Source organism: Zerene cesonia, chromosome 17 (genome assembly GCF_012273895.1).
Source record: "Zerene cesonia ecotype Mississippi chromosome 17, Zerene_cesonia_1.1, whole genome shotgun sequence".
NCBI classification, from domain to species: Eukaryota; Metazoa; Arthropoda; class Insecta; order Lepidoptera; family Pieridae; genus Zerene; species Zerene cesonia.
The window spans coordinates 9305603-9313948 of record NC_052118.1 but is presented as its reverse complement, the minus strand read 5'-3'; the positions used below and the strand labels follow the sequence as shown (position 1 = coordinate 9313948).

The 8346-nt window shown below is 34.0% G+C and overlaps 1 protein-coding gene across 1 annotated transcript in view; it reads right to left on the bottom strand.

Moving 5' to 3' along the window:
* LOC119833360 (glycine receptor subunit alpha-4) overlaps positions 1-7767 on the bottom strand; it is a 31321-nt gene extending 23554 nt beyond the window's left edge. Inside the window, exon 1 of the mRNA XM_038357347.1 lies at positions 7639-7767. The gene's annotated coding sequence lies outside the window, so the exon portion shown is untranslated. The remainder of the gene's footprint in view (positions 1-7638) is intronic.
* Between the last annotated feature and the right edge of the window lie 579 nt (positions 7768-8346).

Here is an 8346-nt window from a genome sequence, read left to right as displayed (position 1 = left end):
ATTTTTTTATTACATTAAATTATTAATAAGTAAATTTCGGTTTTTTTTGCGCCTTCGCGGGTCGGTCAATTTAATTAACGTGGGTGAGCTTAATACATATAATAGAAAAATTTTTATATCATTTTGAGTAAGTAACAGTTATTTTATCATTATAACCTTAAATATAATTTCTTAATATATTGCAATAATTTATATAATTTATTCTTATTTTTAGATGTGACGTTTGACAAAACATTTTAAAGTTTATTTATCGATCTCCATTATAACAATATGAGAATAAACAAATATTTAGTTACCTTAAATTTCTTCCGTAGTAGTCAACACTGAACATTTAACACGCCTGAACTAAATTCTTCTAGTGGTGATGGCATGTATATTAATACTTGTTATTATTATATTGCTAGGATTCCGTATTGAAGAATAATGATTCGTTTAATCACGAACGTAAATCCTACTAATCCTTCTAATATTATAAATGCGAAAGTTTGTAAGAATGTGTGTATGATTGTTACTCTTTCACGCAAAAATTACTCAACCGATTGCAATTAAATTTGCTACGTAGACAGCTGGACAACTGGAATAACATATAGGCAACATTTTATCCCGATATTCCTACGGGATACGGACTTACGCGAGTAAAACCGCGGGTTGTTAGTGTAAACTTAATAAAAATATCTACTATATTTATTTTTTATGTATGTTTCTAAGAACTGAAAAGTTTCTCAGTTCTTATGTCTTTTAAATCGCTTGATACGGAACGAATATTGTATTTTATGACATTAAATGTTTTATTTTCCCCAAAGAAGTAAATTCTCGCAACGACACGTGATTTAGTGATAAACTTTTCCTTCTGTTTTTTTTCTATGGCATTACATAAATTACGACATTCTGTTTAAAACCTAATTGATTTTTTACAATATCTTATGTTATAAAATATCTCCTAACACAATAATAATAGGTATACATAACATTGATATAAAACAACACACGCAACATAATTCTATGAAGTTTTGCAACTGAAAAAATATAAATTTCAAAATTTATACTTGTGAAGGCAAATATGTCGCCATGAAGTAGGTACATGGCAATATGAAAGGGGGAAGATTTTGATTTTCGAATTGACAGTTTTCAAGACGCATAATAGCAATACTTCTTTGATGATCTTATTATCCTGCTAATCCTACATCAGAGTCCAGCCTGTTTGGGTTTAGCTGATTATATGTTTGTTGTTCTGTCACGCCAAAACTACAACGGGATTTTCGAAGCTTGATCTACAAAAAAGGTTTGGCTTTTAAGTAACTAGGTATACATTTTATCGAGTAGAAAACAAACAGTAGCATTTTCGTAACACTTATTTAATGACACGGTTTATATAAAAGTACATCACGTGTTTCGTACACTATAAATACATCCCCGTCACATCCTCCGGATCTTTACTAGTCGGCCAGTTCTACAGACCAGTTGAGACTCCTTGGAGAATTATCTTCCATCCTTCACACACGTTCCTACTCTCAGCGTTCGGTCTCCGTCGCTCAGTGGTCCAAATTGGGCCATACCCGTTATAAACAAAATCGTATGCACGTGTGTGCAAATGCATGCTTGTGTGTAAGGTTGTTTATAATTGAATGCGTTGCTTTTTAAATAACAGCATTCTGCTTAAATAAACTGTTCTGTGTGCGCAATGTTCGTACAAAAGCTATAAGATCTCCTTCACATATAAATATATAGATGGATTTCTTGTAATTGTGCACATATCTGCTGCACTTGACTAGGAACTGTTATTGTTTGAGAGCGTGATTGAATTGCATTTCTACTTCCAAGAACGGCAGGAATCGAACTAACTATTTATTTAAAATAATATTGATATTAGATACCAGTGGTTCAATTAGTGCGAAGTATTCCCTGAGGATATCAACGCGTCGGATCGCGTAACGAAAGCGTGCAGGGGTTTTAAGCCCTCGGTTTGCCATTGAATTTGTTAGTTTTTTAAGCTGCATGAAGCGGATTATGTACGTTATAAATTGGAAAATGCATATTTATTAATGAGTAATTGAATAATGAAATTTATTATGAAAAATAATACATTGATTGCAGTGAAATAAGTAATTGGGTTACATGTGGGCATTTAAAATCGGAGTTAGTTGATGGGAAACCGCTTGCATATCTATTTAAGTAACACTTAATGTTTCATTATGACAAAAATTAACCAACTGCCGATAAATAAAATAACTTCCCATTTTTTTAACTTATAATAATGACATCTGAAATTAATCATTCATTCTTTTTTATTTTTCCTGATGCTTAACTAGTGAATAATGCTTAATAATTTAGGAAAATTTTAGTCCATTCTAGTTGTTTTAAGAATTTGGGAACGCAGAAAATAATTATTTGATACAATATTATCCTTCAAATATATTTACGCGTATTTCGTTCTATTTTTCTTGTTTCTACATACCTAAGAAAACAAACAAGATGTTTCGTCACACCCGCATCCCGTTCGATAGAATTTCGCTGCGTAACGGAATCATATACTAGGGATAAATAATATAATATGCTGTACCTGCTTATATAATATAAAGCTAAATAGTTTGTATACACGCACCAATCTCAGGAACAAATCGGATTTGAAAGGTTATTTCTATATTAGATAGTCAATTTAAGGAGGAAATCTATAGGCTACTAGCTGCGCCCCGCGGTTTCACCCGCGTAAGTCCGTATCCCGTAGGAATATCGGGATAAAAAATAGATGTTGGCCGATTCTCAGACCTACCCAATATGCTTACCAAATTTCAGAGGAATCGGTCAAGCCGTTTCGGAGGAGTATGGCAACGAAAACTGTGACACGAGAATTTTATATATATAGATATAAGGCCCGGCGAGTAATTTATAAATCGCGTTTAAATACCGTGAAAACGTATTTAATTTCTAAATAATACACGATACATTAGTTGATCCTTTCCTTCTTCTAGAAATTGCCATTTGAAGAACACTAGAAATTATTATAACCGGAAAAAGTTGCGTAAAACATTCCAAGTGGACGAGCTACAGCGGTAATATCTCTTAACTTCTTCCTGACATTTCATCTCAATTGGCCATACCCATTTGTAATGGTTAACCTTGACGCGATAGGAACAACGTCTTTAATCGACTCACAAAAGATGTAGACGTGCAGTTTTTAGCCGACCGCCTCGAGGAATCGATTTATATGGGTTTTCTTCGAGTTGAGTACCTAACGAAATGAAAACGTTTAGGTTGTTGGGAATTTCAATGCCAAAAATGTTATATACTAAATATGTTATAATTATTTTAACAAAGAGCATTTAAAATTTACGGTCTATGGTAATGTTAATATTAGCAATTTATGGTAGTAGATATAATAATTTGTTAAAAATACGGTCCAGCGTAAATAGACTACGCGACATTAAGATTTCCGTAGAAATGAGAAATGATGATGAATCCAATATATGTCCATAAAACTGAAAATATCTTCTTTCTATCGTTTAATCAGGTACAGCCTGGTGATAGACGGGTGGACAGAAAGAAATACAGACAAAAGTGATGGAACTCTGACATAAATAAAATGAATATATACCCATATGATTCAAATGTAAAAATGGAACCATTTGTAGCATGTACTTCCAAAAACAACAACCGATATCAAAGTTCGTTAGTGGTTGAATTTACGAAAATGAGTTTCGTAAATCTGAATTTAGAAACTTTGTGCTTTTCAATTACGTTTTGTAATAGAATATAGGTTTAACATAGGTTTTGAAAGAAAATCCAAGCCATTAGAATTGAAACTTCTGAAACGAAATGGGCAAAATGTTGGTATGTAGGTGTGTGTTCGTAAATAGATTGATTTGTAAATAAAGGCAAGACATATTTTATATTTATCTCCTATTACTATACTATGCTATACAGACCTCAAATCATTATTTATCCAATAATAAATTGAAAAACTTTATAATATGACCTAAAATATTAAAAATGCTTGCAAAACCTTAATCAATAGAAAGCATTCGATAATGATTCGAGTGATCACCTTACTCTCACTGCAGCGATTGAAAAATATTAACTGTTTTGTAATATATGGCGCGGGCTCGAATCCTGCCTTGTGATCAGCTTTTCTCTATTGTCCAATCGTGATTATATTTTTCCTTAATTTTTCATAGTTTCGTAAATACTTACCATGATATTTTTGTTTCTTTACGCGAGTAAAGCCGCGGCGAGAAGCTTATACACATAATTTGTGTATGCGCAAAAGTTTTTCTAAAAGGTTCTCATCATCATCATATATATTTTACCATCGCAAGGGTGTGAGACTGTTTAGGCCATGATCCACCATGCTGGTCAAGTGCAAGTTGGCAGATGTCACATGTCTTCGAAATTTTGTATCGACATGCCATTTCCTCAAGATGTCTTCTTCATAGTTCGTTGCAGTGGTGATGAGACATAATGTGCAGATAAATTAAAAAATCAACATGTTACTTGCTCGCTCGCCCCGGTCTCAAACGGCGAACACCTGATTGAAACCCGAGTCCAAACCACTGAGCCACCACTGGTTCTTGGTCGTTCATATGGACCACTAGCTGCGCCCCGCAGTTTCACCCGCGTAAGTTCGTATCCCGTAGGAATATCGCGATAAAAAGTTGCATATATGTTATTCCAGTTGTCCAGCTATGTACGAACTAAATTTCATTGCAATCGGTTCAGCAGTTTTTGCGTGAAAGAGCAACAAACACACACACACACACACATCCTTACAAACTTTCGCTTTTATAATGTTAGTAGGATTAGTAGGATTAATTTAGTAGGAAGTAGGATTTCGGTAAGTCTTTAGTAATGGTGATTCTTAATAAGCTTAACTTATATTCCCGTGGATAAATAAAATACTGAATGTTGTTGTTAAATTAGCACGTATTGGCTCTGTAATTAATTTCTAGCACGCAGAAACTCCTAATGAAGGTTTCAGCTATATTAATGTGTTTCATTCGTTATTTCGTATAGTGAATATATCAAATTAAGTCGCCGCTACAGGAAAAGTATTCAGGCATCGAGTGTTGTGTGCTTATGATGATTTATGTGTGTAAAAAAGTATTTTCCCGCGTCCGCTAGTCCTACACTGTACCAAGGAGGCGATCTATTTATGTGTATTGTGTATATCCGACTAATATTATAAATGCGAAAGTTTGTAAGGACGTGTGTGTGTTTGTTGCTCTTTCACGCAGAAACTGCTGAACCGATTGCAATGAAATTTGGTACGTAGATAGCTGGACAACTGGAATAACATATAGGCAACTTTTTATCCTGATATTCTTAAGGGATACGGACTTACGCGGGTGAAACCACAAGGCGCAGCTAGTATGTCATAAAGTTGTAAACTCCTTTAGATTTCCATCTCGCAGGATATAGTGTAATCCAACTTATTGAACGCCCATTTCACGATTTAACGGTAACGCCTCAATAGTACTACTACATTCTAAAACCTTGCAAATATAATGCGTCTAAAAGCAAGGAAATGCTATGGATTTTATTTTTAGCTGCACCCGGCAAACGCTGTTCTGCCTTACTCTTATCATTTAAGGGTATGAAAAATAGATGTTGGCCGATTCTCATAGATACCGGATTAGCACAAAAAATTTCATCAAAATCGGTCAAGCCGTTTCGGAGGAGTATGGCAACGAAAACTGTGACACAAGAATTTTATGTATTAGATAATTATAATCTATCCGTTTTTACAATCTTATTGTGACATGAGTATGAGAGACAATCGTTATATTATCGTCTAGTTTCTCTTTCTTCAATTTCAGTTAGAATTCAATGAGTGCTTTACTTGTCGTAAAATGAACGAATGAATCAATGAATACTATTTATTGCACATGCATAGCAAAAAATGTACAAATAAAACAGACAAAGAATTTTCCAAACAGGCAAAATATGTGTAATGATATCATATTATGAACGATATGTATGCAGTGGCGTAGCTATCATAGGGCCAGGTGGTGCAGTGCACCAGGGCCCCGAAGCTCAGGGGGCCCTCTAACCTCAGCTTTGAAAGAGAGGGGAAGGCGGAAAGAAGGGAGGAGGGCCCGATTCTTTCCCTATGCACCAGGGCCCTTGTCCCTCTAGCTACGCCACTGTATGTATGTTCTATTGAATTAACCAATGCTTTGAATTCAACGAAATTGCGAAAGCAAATCCTGTATCGGCCCCGAATAGGAATAAACTCCTGGCTTAGATTAAGTTCTTTGTATTATATTTTAGTTTGAAACCTTAGAATTTTTTAGTCGCCACTTCTTTCCTTTTTTTACGTTAGATAGATGCATATTACAGTATACAATAATCGATTTATTTGTTTATCTATACTAATATTATAAAGCTTTTGAAGACTTTGTTTGTTTGATTGCTTGAACGCACTAATCGCAGGAACTACTGGTCCGATTTGAAAAATTCTTTCAGTGTTAGATAGCCCATTTATTGAGGAAGGCTATAGATTATATATGTACCACGGGAAGCCGGGGCGAACCGCCAGTTTCGATATAAAAATGTAGTAAATGAAGTGTTTTGTTGAATGCATATTTGTTCAATATTTCACGACCTCATTTTCGCTTCGCTTTCAGTTAATAAACACAGAATTAAATGAAGTTCTGCATGCGAATGTATGCATACGGATACACACCGCGAATGGATGATCATCAACTACTCATTAGTTTCTATTAAGACTCAGGAGTGAGGGCTATGAAGGGGACTTAATCTTTCCGCATTCATCATTATTACATGCGTCTTATCAGCTCCACGTGGGAACTGATCGAAATTTCTAGAAATGTTCTTGGTAATGGTGCTTCACGCTTTTTATACGTAAAGAACTATTAGTAAATATTTGCCTATGATTCCGCGTGGATCCTACTTCTAGGCGGTTGATGGCCTGAGTTGCATATTTATGTTGTTATGTAGACCAATTACTCTTAATATTTTATGTTATAAGTTTAGAATATCTAATCAAATTGTAAATTGACTGTTAATTTGATAATTTACTAACTTTGCGTGTTATTTTAAAGCCAACTGTCATTCCCGGTAAATTTTTCAAATTGTTCTTTGTCTTAAATGGTTGTTTAACCACAGATAATATAATACTATAGGTTATAATAGCGTAATACTGGTGGGTTAACTCAATATTTAGTGTAGAGATCATTAATACGATATATAATAAATAAAAAATAGTACGACGATGGTGTGATGTGTGTGTGTATCAAAACAGTGCATATGTGTTTATTACACACCCACACACTAGTATTTATAATATTTCATGTGTTCAGTTTTCACGCTAATTTGCCGTAATCGATGGTAATGAATTTTATAACAGAAGGCAAGGTTGGAAAGGGGGAAAATGTTATGTGGGCTTTAACATGGGACGCTAAAAGTCATATTACATTTCTTTTAACTGTAATTTAATAATAATTTTTCGTTGTTTCTTGTTAAGATTGAATAACGAATAAATTTTTTGTATTTGATTAATTTATTGCATTGAATTTTTTTTCCACCACAACTTAAATAACTTACAAATAAACTTTTCGTGTCTTAACCGATTCCAAACGAATTTACACACACAAGATAAAACGCTAGATCATTAAGCCTTACCATTCGACCATGTTTACAAAATCCGAACACAACACATCCACTATATTATTATTAGTATGTAATTTTATAAGCGGCGGCAAGGGGCGGTGAATACGGGGCCCGCGTTTTAACTGAGCCACTGCAAATGGCTTGCGTGTTTGGTCGTAGACATCTAGCCAGCGGTGGTGAACCTTTTTGGTGGTAAACTTTTTTTACGGCTCTCTATTTTGTTTGACATGTTACATTAATACACAGTATAAAGCTAAGTCGCCTTTTCTGAACCTATGTCCCTATGTATGCTTATATCTTTTAAACTACGCAACGGATTTTGATGGGGTTTGTTTTTAATAGATAGAGTGGTTCAAGAGCAAGGTTTATATGTATAACATCTATTAAAATACTTCAAATTTAAAGCGTACAAATCCGCAGGCGAACGCTAGTGTCAAATAAAAATGGGAGCTGTAAAAAAGTTGTATGGTAGTGATATTGGGTAAAACTTCTAATTGTAAATACTTAAAAGTGTGTCTTTTTATAAAAAATATGTTTGTTTGGTGTAAGGTACGTAAACAATATTCGAATTTGAAAGCAAAATTTTGTGAACATTTTATTGCTAGTTTATCTCGTCATTTTCCTCAAAACTACATTTTGTTTATTATAGCAATTATTTTGTGTAGCTTATTTTCTGTTCATACAAGTATTATAATCCTATTAATATTATAAATGCGAAAG